The sequence below is a fragment of the Lampetra planeri genome, chromosome 25 (assembly GCF_965212315.1).
Source record: "Lampetra planeri chromosome 25, kcLamPlan1.2.h2, whole genome shotgun sequence".
Lineage (NCBI taxonomy): Eukaryota > Metazoa > Chordata > Hyperoartia > Petromyzontiformes > Petromyzontidae > Lampetra > Lampetra planeri.
The window spans coordinates 3,983,985-4,003,611 of NC_136131.1; the positions used below are offsets into that span (position 1 = coordinate 3,983,985).

General features: G+C 45.4%; 1 protein-coding gene across 5 annotated transcripts in view; it reads right to left on the bottom strand.

Moving 5' to 3' along the window:
• The window catches only part of LOC144727255 (estrogen-related receptor gamma-like), a 402,552-nt gene that overhangs the window by 126,424 nt on the left and 256,501 nt on the right, over positions 1-19,627 (bottom strand). The gene's annotated exons all lie outside the window — the stretch shown is intronic.

Consider the following 19,627-nt stretch of genomic DNA (forward strand, 5'->3'; position numbering starts at 1 on the left):
CAAATGGGGAAGTTAATTTTTGGAGCTTTCGTGACTGCAGGAATTATTCTTTGGTTCTTTCGGTTAAGTTGCAATCGAAACGTCGCTATTATTTTAATTTATTATTTTATCTTTAGACGTGACTTAACCGAAAGAACCAAAGAATAATTCCTGCAGTCACGAAAGCTCAAAAAATTAAGATTGAACCACTTCTACGGGGAAGTTTTAAGCTTATCTTTTTTCTCTCTCTGGCTATTTGTTCTCTCTGCCTGTGTCCTCTCTTTGGAATTTTCACACTTAAATTCTAACTTAGCAATCTTTGAAATACGTAATCAACCAGGCTATGCGTTAATTGTGTGTTGACCGACTCTCTGTGTTGCATTACATCACATTTCGATATTTTGCGAGGTTATTTAATTTTAGTGTGTCTTTCTCCTAATTTTCAAGCTTGCGTGCCGTGCCACGTCGTCATCTTACTTGCGCAGCAGCAACACGTTGCCGTCCACTCATTGATATGCTAATTTTCTCTGCCCCCTCCCTCTCTCCGTCCCCGCCCCCCCTCCCTATATTTAAGGGACCGTCACAGAAACGACCCCTCTCTCTGTGCCGATATGTGTCCTCTCTCTGTGTGTCCTTGTGATGTCTGTCTGCTTGTATGTCTGTCTATAGTTTTCTAGTTAGATTTGTGTTGCTATTTCTCTTATGCCTGATGATGATTGCTTGTGTTGCAATCGAAACGTTGCTATTATTTTAATTTATTATTTTATCTTTAGACGTGACTTAACCGAAAGAACCAAAGAAGAACAAATGGGGAAGTTTAGACCTCCCTGTTACACCAAGATCTGCTCGGCCATCCAACGATCTCGTCTGAGATCCAGAAAAACAATCTGGGATTGCCATTCGCGACAGTTGGACGAAGCGGGTCAACCGATGACGACTGGCGAGCACCGTGGAGTTCTGCCGAGGTTACAAATGAAAGTTTCATCGGGGACCCCCACCATCAACCGCTTACAGTGACCGCTCGCCGCTGCACGCGCCTCTTACACGAGTGGGAAAATAAAGAGGACCCCCCCCTCCCGCACAGTGCGGCGACTGTGACTGCGGCCACCCGAACCAAACGATGGGACGGCATCGTGGACAACTGCGTCGTTCCACGCCCACGTGCTCCGTGGGATTGTAGAGCATCAGTCGCGCTACTCCCGAAGCTATCGCACGGCTCTCTCCCCCTAAACCTGGACGTATTCTGTACACGTGTTTCCCATACGCGCGGAGACGATTAAGTAGACGAGAAGTCGAGAGGTGAGGATAGTCTCGTTTGCAAGAGTCACCGAAATGACAAGATGAAATCAAAACAAAACATCGCGAGGAAAGACCGTATTAACATCGAAGCAAAACAACCACCTCGCAGCAGAAATCTAAAATGTTGTTTGGATACATGTATAAATGTTAAATTAAATATCCTGAAAGGTAAGTCAAGAGGTCGTCATGGGCCAATTAAGTTCATGGCACAACATCTCACCAGCAGGCTGCACACCAGACACCCAACTTGCAAGATTTGATCTCATTCTCATTGTCTCATCTCGTCCCACGTGGGTTTAGGTCTTCCCCTGTTCTTGATAACTTTCGTTCCGTTACTCTGCCCACGTATCCCACCCATCACAATTTCCTATTTTGCTTACCATCCACAAGAGCTTGTGTACCGCATTGTTTTATGAACGCCCAAGTTATTTACCCCATCCTGCATTGACGTTCCTAGCATCTCCTGTATACACTTAATGCCAAAGGTTGGAAGCTTTGATTCTGTTAAAGTTCAACTCTTTTTGCCACATATTATATTAACACAGATCCTAACATATGCATCATGTTAGCATTACCGTTGACCTCTTCTCTCTTTGTAAGTGGCTCATGTAGTCCGTCAAATCTTTGCTCTGCAAATGCAAAACACCCCTTGAGCCCCTTCGCATGGCAGTCTGCATGCTACACACGCCTAACTCAGCGCAACGTCTTCTCCGTTCTCCTAAAGATCTCTGGGATCACTGCTGCAATCTCGCCAGTTAAACTAAACGATTAACTATTTCGATTTTACCAGGTAAGGCCCACTGGATGTCTTGATAGCTCAACGTAAGTGGCTTACCACGTGGAAATGTATACAAAGCAACTACTCGAAACGCATGTTTCTAAATGTGGAGGGGAAAAACCGGAGGACCCGGAGAAAAATCCACGCGACCACGGGGAGAGAGACACGTAAACTCCAAATATACGGGCGTCAGAATCAGGATTGACCCCATGACCTCCAGGTAAGGTAGTTAACATCTCGCCACCATGGCGCCACGTTCAACCTCCCAGTGCAGCAGCTGAAACAACGGTACAAGCGTCTTAACTTGCTCCCTCTTTGTCCACCCAACAGTAGAAATGTTTCCACCACAGTTAGCCGATAACCAAATCGAGTGTGATTGGCTAAAGTGTGGGTACTTCCACCTCTGCCACGAGGTCTGGCCAGTGTGGAGGAGTAGGCCAAAATTCCCTCCAGAGTTCCCACCGGTGTGGTGTGAGCGAGCAGTGATGTGAGCAGGAAATTGCAGGGCTGCACCTTTATCTCGGGCTTCCCAGGAGGTAGTCGGGAGGCTGAAGAAGAGTGGGTGCAGTGATGCATGCCTCATAATCCGGCCACTTTATTTGAAATTGAAAGTTGATGAGAGGTCGAGACCTATTATGAAGCCAGTCAACGTCAGCAACACTGATCCAACAGCGTGGAGTGAATGGCATTAGACTTGAGAGGAACATGGCTCAGATCTCTGTGGGCTCTGATCGTTTTTATCCAAATCCGCTTCCCAGCTGAAAAATTATCCGTAGTCATTTTTTAGATCGGAGCAGCTGATGGCAGTGCCCAATCGTGATAGGTATTGGATGAGAGTTGCTCCGTAGGAAGTTATTACGCAATACTTGCATTACATAAATAATCGAGGCTTACAATCGGTTAGGATCGGGTGATCAGGACGAGTGCGCAGACTTCAGAATGTGACCCTTCTCCTTTCCGTATGGCTGATGCAGATGCAGAACAACGACTACAATTTCACATTCAGGTGGTCAAGCCAGATAACCGCGTCAGGAGCCAGCGGAGTTGTATCGCTGCGATGCCTTCTTCGTATTTGTGGGTCAGGCATTGCGTCGTTACCCGTTGCACGGTCCGTTCTGGGTGGCCACAGTTGCACGCTACTGGAGAGTTTTTAATTTTCCATTTGAATGTGACCCTAATCAGGACCACGTCCGAGTGGCTAATTTGAACGTGGATGGGAACGTCTGCAGAACACGGTAACCATTCAGCGCGCGCTGCAGATTGTTGAAGTGCGTCGATTGCGATGGACTATTCCGGTCACGAGATTGCTGCAGCCGAGGGGGGTACGGGCGCTAAGCGACTGTCAATGACGTTGACGGCGCGAGTTCAATCCCAACCGTAGGGAACCAATTAAGGTTAAAGAATCTTGAATGCGTAATTAATATTCGTCCAAGTGCAATGACCGTAAAGTGTGCATTGTGAAGGTGCAGCCCTGCGGTCGGCTTGCTCACGCCACTACTGCTGCAAGGCCCTCCACTAGTCGTAGCTCTAGAGAACCCCTCTGGGGCGTAATTTTTGGCCTACTCTTCCACATCGGCCACATGTTGTGCAAGAGGTGAAAGTACCCACAATCTACCCCACCGCATGCAATCCGACAATCAATTAACTGTTGATTGGACATCATAAATGTTTTTTTTTGGGTTAAATCGCGTAAATATAAATGTGTCGTTAAACCCGCCGCCACCCGACACAGCCAATTAGTAAGGTTTGTCACGTAAACAAAACGTACCACTTCAGCAACATCGGTGTGGTGGAGAGTAAACTCACAACATTTACAATTCGAGTACGACGTTTCGCTGGTGATCACAAGAACCAGCCTCATCAGGCGAAAGCCAGACATTTACGACACATTGACATTTACGCGATCTAACTAAAGTAAAAACCCTTTGTAATGGATAATACCGGTCGCGATAGCCTACGACGTGTTAAACTGATGAATGGCATCCCCAGGACAATGCCCAAGTCCATGGGCAGCGAACTTTGGGCCTCCTGTTCCGTGTGGAACTCTGCGGAAGGAAGACTGGGAGTCCGGTTCGGTCGGGACCTTCAAGTACCACCGACAATCATTCCTCTTTCAGAAAGCGTTTCTTATTTTAGCCTCGGGCCAATTCTTCCTCATCCCATTGCTATTGGTGTAAAGCGCCTTGAGATTGCATGATGAATGGCATTACATAAAGCTGTAATTATGATTATACTGTATACTGTTGGGTGAACAGAGCCGATTGGGGGGAGGGGGTGGGGGGGATTCCACGAGAGGGGAGCTCCAAATAGCCCACCATAGCAAGGATTTGGCCCATTCGTCCACGCTGGCCAAATGTCTTTGCAAGAGGTGGAAGTTCCCACACCTTACCCCACCACACCTGACCTAACTGTGCCGCACTCGTTAATACTGCTCGCTGGACAGAGGTGGGTGGGATTTAATAAACTTGCGCCATCGTTTCAATGGGAGATAGAACCGTCGATTGCAGGTCCAGTGCACTGACCATGGTGAGCAAACGCATTCTCTCTGTTTATATACCTTCTGACAAATGTGTGGATGAGAACAGTGGTGGGAGATTGGCCGTCAATATTAATCGGGGAGCCTGGGCCAACAGCGGTTGTACTTCTATGTTCCTACGATGGAAACTGTCCACGGTCTCGGGTTAGGGCAACTATTGTTGGCGTTCCACGAAGTCACTCATTATTCATTTCTGGAGGGGATGATTGGCTGCGTTGATCAGCGGACACAAAAAATTGGATTCAAACTGAAAGGTAATACGCCTACATTTAGGCAGCAGATGCACACCGCTTTGATTGAGGGCAGATTAAATATATACACACACAAGAGCGCAATAAATCTCTATCTAGTTATTGTTTTTTTTCAAATGTCCATTCTACAATGTAAACCTGAGACGTGCCAAACCTTATTCAGTTAATCTACGCGCGCGTATTTATAACTGTACCGAGTTTAATTTCGCGCCATTTAATCATTTGTCCCACGGTTCCCGTGGGACAAATGCCGGTCTCGCACATGGCCGAATGTGAAAAACAAGAATCTCCTGTTACAAGCGGAGACCCATCTAAACAACAGTCGAGTTTTGGGTTGGTAAATCACTCGGGCGAAAGAGCTAACACCCCCCCCCCCACCATACCGAGCCTTGTGATGTACAGCAAAGTATGGAGAGGGAACATGCAAAGTTTAAAAATAAAGGCTTTTCTTATCTGAACCATTCATGTTTTGCATATCAACACATTGACCATCTAGGGTGATCCCCAGAAGGACCAGTGTTGTACGTGTGTGTGTTCAACTTCTTTCGCACCCTACGTAGCCAACCATGCCAAACGGAGGAGCTCAACCATTAGTGAGCTTTCAGTAAAAATACACCGCACATCCAGATCCTACCCAGGTGAGCTCAGCGGGTAGAGTGAGAGAGATGCACAATGTGGGCGGTTGTGAGTTAAAATTTTGATTGGGGATTGACTCAGCCCATCATCCCTCTGGGGTCGATAAAACATGTACTAATCTGTGGGGAATTCCTATGGAGAGACTCGCGCCCACCATAGGTTTGTGGAATTTCCCCCAGTGGCTCAAACATGAGCACCGCCTCAATGCTCATTTGAACACGAAATATTTGTTTTCACTTATTCAACAAAATCCTTGTACATATTTCTGCAGCACAGTCCAGGATAAAAACTGCTACGTGAAGTAGTTCTGCAGTTAGTCCAGGACCAAATTGTCAGGACACAGATAGTTACATTTGTCAAGAGTGAATTGGCAAGACAGAAAATAAGACACTTTTCAAAAGCTCACCTACCCATTGGGCATCTTTATCAGACGCCCCATCAATATGTTTCAGTTATGTGCCTACACCGACAGATTGAAACTAGTTTTGGCCCAGCTGATGTGTTCTCTGTTGACACCCCGGAGCAGCCAAGACCATTATTAAAGGTTGTGATGAATGATGTAACTCTATCAAGGGCACACACACACACACACTTTTTGTCCACGAGGAATGATTGCTGAAATGGTTCCACGTGCTGCTGCAATGTCAATGCCTCCACTGATATTTGACTCTGGTGGCATATGTACAAGCCCACAGCTATAGAGCAACTGTATGCGTCGTGCATCCACCTGGCTATGAAACTAGGTGCCTGCAGGATGGTGTATATGTAAAGTGGGTTTCTGACCTATCAAAGTGGACTTTGCTTATATTTCTCAGGGTAGGGGATGGTCTTCTCGGCTTCTTCACAGCTCATAAATACGTAAATATATGAGCTGACAATCGAATGATTTCGCCATTAATTACCAGCGTCTGGGTTCAGATATTTCCACCTTGCTGTCCACGCGAACGAACCTCAGACGGGAGCCCAGGATGTCGGCGCAGGTTTTCAGAAGTGGCGTCTCAAAACTTCAACAAAGCCATTGCATGAACCCCGTTCAAACCAGCATCACGTCATATCAAATGAAGATACGTGAGAGCTAATTCTGTAGCCAATGGTGGATAATGCTTGACTCTTCATGCTCTGTGAAGAAGAGGCTTGCCCCATGTCAATAATGCGAGCATTCATAAATCAGCCATCAGAGCTAGGCTGAGCTGGCCATGGATTGAATAACACAAACATTTGTATTTTTGTTTCAAATTCACCAGTGAGAAGCCATCGTCATTGACAGAAGCCATTAACTTGTTACACTTGGAAACTTGGTTGCATCATTGGAGGTTGGCCAGACCTGAAGCCAGCGTTTCAGTGGTGCCTGCTTAGTGCTACGGCACAGCAAACGTAGCTACTTATTTATACTAACCTCAAACAGAGGGATAAAGTGGGAAATATGACAGCGAGGGAAACCCTGAAGTCAATCCAGGCGATAGGGTCAGCAGGGAGGGAGGAGTGAGATTGATAGGAGGGCATGAGAAAGAATGAAATTGAATGATAGGGGGTAGTGAGTATGAGCAGTATTGATTGGCAGAAAGTTGAGAGAAAATGCTATCCCCTGCACATGATTAATGTGGCGTGGAAATGCGACACAATGGTGCGCTCTTGAAGAGAGTGTGGTGGGATATTGTGCATGTGAGTGGACGGCTATTTTAATGCCGTGTCTGTGACACATAATTGATATTCTCCAAACAGAGAGGGCATGAACCTGCAAGCCTCATTCTCAGGAATAAGCAACGCATATGCCCAGTGTGAACCGCAGTGCTGTCCCGAAAGCCTTCACCATTACATAATAAAACAAGCTGGCAAGCCTGATGATTGAATACGCATCTGCTTCAGTGGAAAAAAAGATAAACTACCTCATTGAATCTGTCAAAACTGGTGCGTAGAGGCATCAACGGCATTGCCCATAATAACCTCCCGACCTTTTTTCATAAATATGTTAAGCCACAGCATAACAAACAACACGGTTAACCTAAACAAAAACAATACCTCAATAGCATACATTATTTGGTGATGCCGCTGCAGCATTGGCAGTGGTGCACAAAACACAATCAACAGAAACACGAGTCAACAAAACTTGCCAAGAAGGGCCGTCGCCTCAAAACTTAGCCGATTATATTTTCCTTTTAAGGCTGCAGTGCTGTTGACAAGTGTTTTCTAAATGAAGTAATATTTAACATAACAAACACTTTCTTTTTCTATTCCCTCGTTGCTCACGAACTTGCTGTCCACGATTTTGGCTATCCACGAATTGTATCTGAAGCTCTACACAACTGCGTCGAGAGAGAGAGAGAGAAAGTAATGAGATAAAGTTATCAGAGATAAAGTGATGTGAATGTGATGAGATAAAGAGATGAGATGAAAGTAAGTTAATTCAGAAACTATTATGTAATAGTTTAATCATTCATTTTCTTTTACTTTATGTTTATGATAACCGATTTTTATTCTGTCGTGTTATTATGATAATTCGCATGCATTTAATAGCTTATTTATGTACTGATTTCAGGTAATTAATTTAAAAAGATCGATTTTCGTAGGCCAATATCATTAGCTGCGAGATTTGCAATTCGCGAGCATCTCCCGGACATATCCCTCGCGAATAACGAGGGAATCCTGTACGCGTAAAGAAAAACGACGGCGGAAATCCATTAAACGTACGGTGGGGAGGAGAAGAAAAAAAAACAACAACAACAAACAACCCCACAACGAGCAAAAAGAAAAAAGCAACAACGCCAAAAAAATGTTCGACGCCAATGACCTGTCAAGAGAGATCGCCAGTGCGTGTGCGGGCACTAAAGGAGATCTTCCCCGTGCTGAAGATATCATCGCGGGGTAATTACGGTGCAGCAGCAGCGGCAGCGGCACCGGCAAAGTGTAGCGGTGGCGGCGGCAGTTGAGCGGGCGAGCGGCCCCACGCTGCATTGTTCACGTGGAGTCGCAATTAAAATGTGCGCCGGGTTAGCGGGGAATGGACCGCAGAACCCGTTTAATCGTCAACGGCTACCCAGAGCCCAATAAAGAAAGCAGCCCTAAATATGGCAATTAATTACAAACTTCATTAGCGATATTGCCGGGAGGCAACCGAGGGCACTTCACACACGGCGGGGTTGGGAGGGGCTGGCTTGGCATTTCTGAATTCCGTTCTTTTATTTTATCCCCCCCCCCCCCCTTAGCCGAAAATGTCAAATTAAACTACTTTAGTGCCTTGCACCTTTCTCTTTCTCTCTCTCTCGCCTGTGTATTTTTTTATTCTCCTCCCCATGCCAACGCCACCCCCCCTCACAAAATGGAACTCCTGCCTCCCACGGAAGCCCCCTCACATTACGAACTCTCTCTGCCCATTTTCTTTGCACCCCCCCCCCCCCCGCTGCCACCCTTTCTTTCTCTCACAAACGTAACACTTCATCCTTCACCCCATAGCCACCACCAACACCACCACTACCACCATCACCACTTAAAACAAATATCCCCACGACAGCCTCAACAAACTGTTGAGGCGAGTGCTGTTAGCGAGCACCTATGAGGGCCGGCACGGCACCACGAGGGGGTGGGTGGCCAGCACCACGCCCGAACGCCTTTGTCTCCCCAGTGGCGATGTTTACGCACCGCACCAGGTGCTTATTTGAGGCCGAGTCGACCTAGGGGAGACCCAGGACCGTGAGCGGGAATCGAACTCGGGTCGCCGGATTCGTAGCGCAGCGTAGCGCTAACCGCTACACCACCACCACCGCCTCCCAACTGCCACCACCACCACCACCTCAGTGCCTCCCACCTCGGCACCCCGCCTCACACCTAATATAGATCCTTTTAAGTGGCTACATTAAAGATCTTTAATGCCGCGCATGATTCATGCGCGCGGGTGTCACAGAGCCATTACGAATTGTATATTCCGTCACACTCCCCTCTGTCTGCTTGATCAGAGGGCGCTGCTGCTTTGTACAGGCGGCGCTGTTAGAGAAATGTTATCTCGGTCTCATGAAGCCAAAGCTTGCAATTTAATGTTTTTTTCCTCCGTCGAGTTTTTTTTTGTAATTTTTAATTAAAGGACTTCCTTTCACTTTACAATAATAGAGTGAATCCTTTGGTTATCCCTGTTTTAATGCTCTATTTTTTTTACTTTCATTTCTCCGTCTTCATTTGTTCGTCAAAGAATGGGGCCCGGTGGGCCTTCTTTCTTGAAAAGAGTTGAGATAAAATTATAATACAACAGCAAAAATGCTTTATCAAAAAAAAATTGGTCAAGTTAATGAATAACTGAGAGAAAACCTACACTTGTTTTGGGGACCAAACATTTTCTTAAACTTAGCCAGCCCAAGGATGAAATGCGCCTTACAATTGTAAAAATGTATTATGACTCCTAATCAGTTGTACACCGAAATACACAACTGTTTTCATGATGATAACGATTATAATTCACAGCCCTTTGTCAATCCAGCGATGGACGATGGCCTCCCTGGAATTGTTTGATGATACTTCACCACGCTGGGTTAGCGCAGGTTGGTGAAGGGGCGGTAGTACAAGTTTAAATACTACTCACGACCCGATGTAAGCCGTGTACGGGAACCAAACTGAGGTTCCTGGGTTTTTAAACACAGGCCGCCAATAACCATCATCATCATCATAACCCATGTTAAATCCTAATAATTTTTATTTTACCAGGTAAGGCCCACTAAGCTATATAGCTCTTCTTGGCCACAAATGAAAACTCAACGAAGTGGCTTATCACGTGGACATTAATCGTAGCCAAATACTCCAAACGCATGTTTCTAAATGTGGAGGGGAAATCCACGCGACTCCGGAAGAGAACATGCAAACTCCAAATATACAGGCGTCGTCAGGGTCATGATCGAACCCACGACCTCCTGTATACCATGTGAGGGCAAAAACATCGGTAAAAGGCCTCTCCAAGCCACCACCATCGCCTATCACTGTCCTGCAAAAATGTAACGATCCATCTGCAAATGAGCTGATGTCAGTACTGTATTGTACACATCCCAAACAGGGATAATAGGTATTCTTAGGTTTTTTCGGTAATGTCACGTAGGTAAAAATTAAAATAATAAAAGTAAAATAAAAATAAAATAAAAATCACGACGTTTCGGAGGCAACACAAGCTTCCGTCTTCAGGTGGAACCGTCACAGCACGATAGCTGTATCAAGTGATATCAAGTGATACAGCTACGTGACTTTACCGAAAAAACCTAAGAATATGAATCCTTGCAGTCACGAAAGCTTCAAATCTAGAAGGGAGAATAGGTTTAAGAGGGGGGCGGCTTCCTCGTGGTTAAATAAGGGGCATTGATTGGTTGCATCATACACTGTGTTCACGCACACGCAGTCACGAGTGGATCCTCAATACATTATACGCTGGAGACAGTAAAGGTGGCGAGAGAGAACTGGGACATGATTTACAGAGACAACGTTTAAGAGGCAATTAAGTTCCACATTTATCATTAATTCACGGCATCATTCATTAATTCATTTAGCCCTTGTTGTGTGTTATTTCCCTCATTATACGCTCCTACGTTTAGTTACGGGGTTCAATATTTAAATATGGATTTCTGTGTGTGCATTTGTTAAATGTGTGGTTCTACGTAACCATTCATCATATTTATTTTTAAAATTTAAAGTGAACAGAATTTCACAAACCAATTTTGGAAATAATTTAAAGGGGAAAAAGTTGCATTTTCAAGTAAAAGTCAATGTGCCCAATTCATGGAGCTATTTTGTTCAGTATTACGCATGCCAAACAGTATTGGGATGTTATATGTAGGCTATGACCGATGTATGTATGTTGAACTTCTTTTGCACCATACGTAGCCAACCCTGCTAGGTCGTGTAAATATGTGTTGAAGTAGTAATTAAAATCTGAAAACGAACCTATTTTTATTTTACAAAATAAGGCCCATTGAGCTATATAACCCCTTTTCAGAAGTGATCTAGCCACAAATGACAGCTCAACAAAGTGGCTTATATCATCGTGTGGAAATGTATGGAAGCAAAATACTATGAACGCATGTTGATTCTAAATGTAGAGGGAAAAACTGGAGGACCCAGAGAAAAATCCACACGACCCACGGGGAGAACATGCAAACTCTAAATATACAGGCGTCAGGGATGGGATTGAACCCACGACTTCCTGTATACCAGGCGAGGTAGTTAACATCTCGCCACCGTGGCGCTACATACATGTTTCGTGTAATAAATTTGCCACGTTTCTGTCACGTGACACTCTTATCAATCGGCTGCCGTCGGGTGGACGATCATTTTACGACACACATTCTTACACGATGACCGAACCCGAAACAAACCAATTATCAATCGAATGCTCGGAACCCATTCGTGCGTTCATCACATTTGTAACGTAGGCAATAAAAAAAAACAACTGAACGAGGCCATCTGCAGAGATTTTGAATTTAGGGCCGTTTTCATTGTTTAAAATGGGGGGGGGCGGAGGGGAGGATGCCGCATGGCGTAATTCGTGCGCGATTGATTCCACCACAAGAAATACACCACTCATATATTTTTAGCCCCCACCACTCGGTTTGCGCCATTGGCTGGATGGCCTCCAGTGGGCGGAGCGGGAGAGGGAGGCGTCAACGTTTTCCGCCAATATACAAATCGGTGGAAAATAAAGTAAGTCTCCCACATCTGACTCGCTGGGGGACCGAAGTAACGTGTAAGCCAATATACGCGAAAAGGTTGCGCAGAGGCCTATATTAAATGACAGTTACAACGGGCACAAATAGGTCAGCGGACATAAATAAAGTTCTCGCTTGTCCTGAGGTGAGGAAATGCTGCCCTGTGCTTTTAGAGGCAAGCAAGTGTTTGCGAGATTACAAATACGTTCCCGCGTAAAAAAACCAAAACAATGATTGGTTCCATTCCACATTGGTCCAAACTCTTGAACGATGGCAACCGTTTAAATACAAGTTTGTCAGGCAATAAACTGAAAATAAATGTATTACCGTAAATACTTTAAAATATGTAACGAATTCATCCACGCGAAAATTTGTTAATTTCAAAAAATCAGCCAGCTAAACTAATCTGAAATTGGTAGGACACAAATACCGTAATTAAATCCGTTGCCTGGATTAGTCGATGGAAACATTCATACATAATGGAAACACGTAAATCACGTTTTGTTCCACTGTGATCTTTCGAGCCACATTTCATTCCAAACTTCAACGCTGTTTGCCCTATTCTGCCATCAAATTCCCAGAATCATCTTCGTCGTGATACACATTATTAGGACACAAAAGGCCAACAACGCTGTCTTAGCAAACCAGCGATGATACACTAAACTAAGCATACAATGTCTCAGTTCATCGATTACATTCGATTATTTGCTCGTGACGCATCAAATAATGCACGTGAGAGTCTAATGTAAAATATTTGCTCGTGTGATTTCATTGGATGGCCGATACAAATGAGACAGAACAGGTGACACAAAACGTAAAAACAACAAAATACAAACAAAAAAATACGAGACAGATGATTCAAGCAAGTTCAACGACACATTTACGTGATCTCACCCAAAACAAACGTTATTATGGACAAGGAGACAAAATGAGAGTACAAATGAGACAGAGGCATGCAGTCCAAATAGAAACAATACAAAGGAGACAGCACAACCGGGATCGGCAATACAAAGGAGACCAAATAGAACACACGAGCGAGACGGGATACGCTTACGTCCAAGTGCAGCACTCATATCGCATGATACGGCACAGTTGCAAAATGACCAGAATTTGCGATCGTTAAATTGTCGGCGAGAGTAGTCCCCATTCAAGGTCTATACAGAGAGGGACTGTGTTTAGTGGGGCACCTGCAGAACGAAGCTATGGAAGTCCCTGTGACCTGATACACACGGGTCAGTCGCTAGACCTTAAGTCAGAATCATGGTACACTGTTAAGCAGGGGCGGTTTCTTCATTCGGGCGATTGGGCGACGCACCACCAATGTCATTCAACCACAGAGTCACGCTAGCCGTCACTGTGCCTCTGGATATAGTCCAATCAGCGTCATGTCACGTTCTGTGGAGTACCGCCTCTTTTTGGGCGATTTCCCTCCAGCTGAGAATCGCCCCGAGTGGTCCCATAGACTTACATTCAAAGATGTTTTTTTTCGAACAGGGGCGCTGCAATGCATTCTCTATGGGTTCCGGGAGGGCTCGCCCTAACGTGCTTACGTCATCATACGTGCTTACGTCATCATACGTAAGCACGTTTCATCCAACAATATAATTTGTCGCCACCTAGTGGAATCTTTATTAAAATAAACTTGAGTGGTTTGTTTTAATAGTGAGTATAGAAACAAGCAAGATGTATTGTAAGAGTCACTTTATTTTTCATTAATATTAAAGAAGTGAAGTTGCCTTTACATGCTTAAGCTGTTAATTTATCCATTGCATGGGTGGACCTTATCCTTATCAATCATCCAGACATTTGCCCCCCTTGAGAGATTTTGCAGGAGCTGCCACTGCTGTTAAGAGCTGACATTGTAGGTCAGCTGTTGACTCTGCGACACTTGCAGGATCTTGCAAAAGCTTAGAAACAAGTATTAGCATCAAACGCATTGGCTATGATGATCTCTTTATCTTGACCTATGGGAAGTGAAATTTCGATTTAAGGCTTTCGTGACTGCAGGGATTAATATTCTTGGTTCATTCGGTAAAGTCACGTCGAAGGGAAATGTTTTATTTTTATTATTTTATTATTTCCCTTCTACGTGACTATGGGAAGTGGCTTACCAAATCATTTCAGTCCAGCAGTTCCAGTCTGATAGAACACACGTGCGAGAAGGCACACGCATACGTCACAAAAGCAGCACTCATATTGCATGATATGGTACAGATGCAAAATTAATACATTCTTGATTCAAACAATGACCCTGAATTTGCGATAGTTAAATTGCTTTGGGGGGGAGGGTGAATCATTCGATCCCTACGATCAACACATCCGGCCTTAGACAAGTGCCCCCCGGTTTGAACTTGAATCGGCAGTGTTCGTAACAATTCTCCCATCTTTGACCAATCCATCAGCCCCAGACTCCGTTCGGCAGGAAGTACGTCACCTGCTCAGTCGTTCTACTCCTCGTGCTCTTTGATCTTACGAGTGACAAAATGGTTATTTAATAAAATCTGTCCACAGATGCACGTTAGCCCAAATAAGCATCCCAATGTATGCGTATTTGCTGGAATTTGCAATTCATGTTTGTAATAAATACATTCCTAATTTGCGGCTACCACTGCAATGTCGTTTGATATCAAGATTCAATGCATATGAGCAATAAGCTAATAATAGCACGCCTTACAATCAGTGTACAAAGTAGATTATTATACTTAGTGCCATCCCTAAAACACATACATTTACATGAATATCATTAACAGGATTGTCAATTTCCTTCACATAGATTTATTTAGCATTCATAATGACATCTGACTACTTAATGCATGTACACATTTTTTTTATGGACCAAGTTGCTAGTGACAGTTGTGTGCTATCGCTAACATAAAACCTTACCTCCGTCATTAAAACTGCCCTACATGATACCAGAATAACACGATGGGCAATGCACCCTTGGATGAAGAAAAGAGCAGGACCACTGCCTGTAATGTTGATGATAATATTAACTTGCAGCCCTTCACCAATCCACTGCTGAAGAAAGGACCCCCCCCCCCTGCAACACGTTCGTCATGAGGGTCGTTTCGCCGCGCTGGTCAGTTCCGTGTTGGTGGTGAACCCGCCACTTGATGATAGCCGTCGCCGGCAATCAAAACTCAGGGTTGCAACGAAATGATATCTGCCTCGCTGCTGGCACATCAGTGATTATGACACGTGTTGCAAGCAGCCGTGCATCATGGGAGTTAACTTCACCGTGACATCGCACGCACCGCTGCGGGCACGGACAAACGTTGCAGAGGTACCCTGGATGCTAACACGCAATGTGGTGGCACTCATCTTCAACAGCTGTCTTTAGCCAACACTCGGGTCCCGCATTCCTATTGCCAAGGGCATTTTTCCCCCAAAAGACAACCTTTGCTGACTTCATACAACATGCAACTTATTGGTTCCTCTACCTGCTGGATGGACAATGAGTTGAATCCAACCGCTCCGTCTGGGATTTTAACTCACAGCCTTCTGATTGCGAGCCAAGCCTACTAAGCAGAACAACTTCGGGTAGAGACGTATCGCATTTTTTTTCGTAATTGCAGCACAGTACAATATTAATTCAAATACTTGAAGGAGGTAATAGCTGTCATTAAATAGTACGCCGATGTAATCATAACAGCTCCATTAATGCTGGGAAATTGTAAAAAAGATCTGTCGCAGATCAATGTGCCTACATATATTTATGGCCAGAATCGGTTGGCATTGTTCATGTATTCATACCAATGCTTTCCTGGCCAACCAAATGCTAAGGCCCTGCCACGAGAATGTAGAGATTACATTCCGAAATCCAATGCCAGACACAAACAAATGTCTTAGAGATATTAAGGGCTAATACATGTGCAATACTCAAGCCACACATAGAGGTCACTCAAGATACCCGGGTCACTTGATGAACCTGCTTGACCGAACCCCACACTGATGATCACGAAGTTAACAAAACCTGAGCAGAAATGAGCACCGACACATTACTCATTTTAGCACGACGGCTCTGGCTTGCTTCTGATATGCGTTCACGCGGTCACAGGAACACACGGTCATTTGCTACCTCCTTTGCAACATTAATATCCAGTCTCCAGCGGGTGACATGACGTGTTTATACTTGTAGGAACCTCCTGGTTACACCAGCCCACAGGGGATTATTGTGTCCGTCCGTCCTGCATCCAAAAATGGGAGGGGTGGGGCTGGGTGGAGAGGGGAGGGTGGGGAGGGGCTGGGTGGGGAGGGTGGGGAGGGTGGGCTGGGTGGGGGGTGGGAGGGGTGGGGCTAGGTGGGGAGGGGCTGGTCACCCCGTGGTGCCCTTATAAAACTCAACATTTAACCTACTCACGCCGGCTTGTGCCCGCCCTCACAGTCGGGCATATTTGCGGAATACACCACGCCGCCGTTGACCCTGGCCATTGACCGAGCAACCCAACGTTCCTACCAGCTCCCTCCGCAGGAATGTGTTATGATGGCGCCTCTCAAACAAGTTGCCGCGTCATGTGAACCCTCGGAGATGGCACTGCGCCACTGTTTTCATAGTTGGGCAGCACTAGACAGAACCCTCGTACCTCCAGGGAGATGGATTGGTGGCCGTTACAACATTTGGTGACCAGACTAGGACCACCAACGTGTTATACTCGAGAAGCTTATATCTCGACTGCAGGTGACGACTCGGATTCACTCATACCAAAGAGCCTCACGGGTAATTACCAACACCAATGTCCACACTCGGAGAGATTTTGAGGAAAAATCGACTCCTGTGTGGAGACGACCGACAGACCATGCTCGAGACGTTTTCCACCCGCGTCGAAGCGTCACCCCTCGCCACGGAGAGCGCTATCGCTCACTCGTAACCTACGCAGGTAACGTTTGTGTTTTCATGCACCCGTGCGCGTGTGTGTCCGTGTGCCTTTGGGGTGCAGTAGCGCAGTGGGCAGCGTGCTGTGCTACGAACCCATTGGCCAGAATTAGATTCCTGCTCACGGCCAATCATCGCCGGCGAACAACTGAGCTGGTCTTAGACCTCCTTTAATTAAACTCAGACTTGAATATTTGAGTACCAGGCGCAATATTCAAACAGCAGAACTGGAATATGAAGACAGCCGGGCATGGTGATGACTTTACGACTTCCTCGTGTGCTGTGTTCTGGCCTTCATAGGTGCTTGCGAACATTCCCCAAAAAATGTGGAGGCTCCATGACTGGAGTGGCTTAGCAACTTGCATTCTTTGCACATGCACTCGTGTGCTCTGTGGTGAACATGTGCTACCCTAATCATCCTTTTCATCATCCTTTGCCTCCAATTAGCGCTCTTTGTTCGCCCGTGAAATATAATGATAATTAGGAATGCACCTGTGCGTGCCACTGCACTCCGGTTTGCTGCGAAGCCCAGGGCAGGACACGAGTTCCGGATGGAATGGAGCTGGATTTTTTTGAGTCACGGCTAATGGCAGGTACTTAAGGTGGCTGCATGGGGTGAGAGAGCAAATGCCAGTGACGAAGCACACGACTGCACTAAACCAATAACGGCTCAAGATCGTGGGTTAAAATCCCAACCTCCCATCCAAGATATAATTGCATAAGGTGGATTTTTTTTGCGTTCAATTAACTTTCTTTCTCAAAGTCGAAATGCCTTCATACCCAAGCGAACGTGACTTAGTCCCTGTCACGTTGTGTTCAGAGTTTTGAATAAATGATGGAAATTCCACATTCCTTTGCCAGAAGTGATGTCCTCCCACAAGGTGGAACTCATTTGCTTACCCCTCTAGAGCAGAGATGCATACCTGTCAACCCCTTGTCGGTGCCCTACCTTATTACTGACCAATTCAGACCTTATTGGTCACCCCGTGCCCCTTATCAATCTCAAGGGTCACCCTACAAAGTCCCACCACAAGGGAGAAACACAAACAAATAGACACATTTTTGCCCGTATTAAAATGGCTGTACGCCGTATGGACCTGAAAACGCAATTTCCCTGTACAAGAATATGGGTAAACCGTATGGGTTGACAGGTATGGAGATGTCTAAATGTTTTGCATTGAGGAGGTGGATTGGCTAACAAGCAGAGAGCCACGCGCCTCAAACATTGCCAACAAGTCCATACAGCTACAGGAATGAGATGCATTCAGAAGACCTTTAAGAGATATTGAAGAGGGGTGTATTCGCAAGACAGAAACGAGGCAATAGATATATTTAGCAGAGATATGGAATTGTTGCAGTTTTTTTCCTGGATTTTCAGTTTGCAAATAGTCACTTAGTCACTTTAAGATGTTTTCTTGTTCATGTTTTTTATTTGTTGCGGTTGCACCCGATTCAAGAGCCGAATGGCTCACAGGGCTATACCTAATAAATGAACTTGAAAACTTGAAACGTAAGATAGATTGTATTTTATTCTTGTGCGTGGAAATATGTTCAGGAGCTAATTGCCAATGTCGAGGTCTGCTCGCCACGTGAGGGCTTCAGGAGAAAGAATCCGTGCAGTTTTGCTGTTTTTCCGTTGAAGGAGCGCAGACCACACTGACTCACTGTACGGTCAAAGTTTGGGATGCATTTCCACAATCACACCACTGTGGCTTGTCTTTAATGAATCCCGATGCTTCCTTATTTGTCTCCATGTGTCTCTCTGTAGGTGTACTATATGGTCCACAGTTCTGGTTGCATGGCCACAGCTGCACATCTGTGGCTGGTCTTTAATTTCCAATCTATGAAGGGCATGTGCACATTGGCCTGTTGATAAGATATATGAGAGAGATGGAGAGGTGTCATATTCAGAAGAGATGTTAATGCTTATCCCGTTCAGATGACGTGCGTATACGTCATCAAAACAAAGGCGGAAGAAAAACTTAAATAAAATCACTTTAACGGGTACCGAGGCTCCCACAAGGCCATGCGGGAGGGCGTGTGGCACAGTTTGGCACAAACTATCGTTGAATGCGGTCGTGTCGCTACAGTTCTCTGTAGTGAGTGCAATGTCTTTAAAAAAAACAATGGAGCTATGCCTCTCTAAATAAAATGCACGGTGAGCCGCATGCACCTTCTGAAATTCAGAGGTAAACAGAACACCCACTCTGCAAATTTAAAATGTCTCGGAACAGGAAAAGGTTAAGAGAGGTAAATATATTTAAATGGGATTTTTTTCTTCTATTTGTTTAATCAGATAAGGCTCATTGAGCTATAAAGTTATTTTTCAGAAGCGCTGTGGCCACAAACGACGAAGTGGCATATCTTGTAGAAATTTATAATAGCCAAATACTCCAAACGCACGTTGATTCTAAATGTGGAGGGAAAAACCGGAGGACCGGAGAAACATCCCCGCTACCACGAGGAGAGAGAGAGAGACACGCAAACTCTAAACATACAGCAGGCGTCAGGGTCGTGATCGAACCCACGACCTCCTGCAGACCAGGCGAGGGTTAACTTCTCGCCACCGAGACAGGCGAGAGTTGCAATGAGAAGAGACTGGGC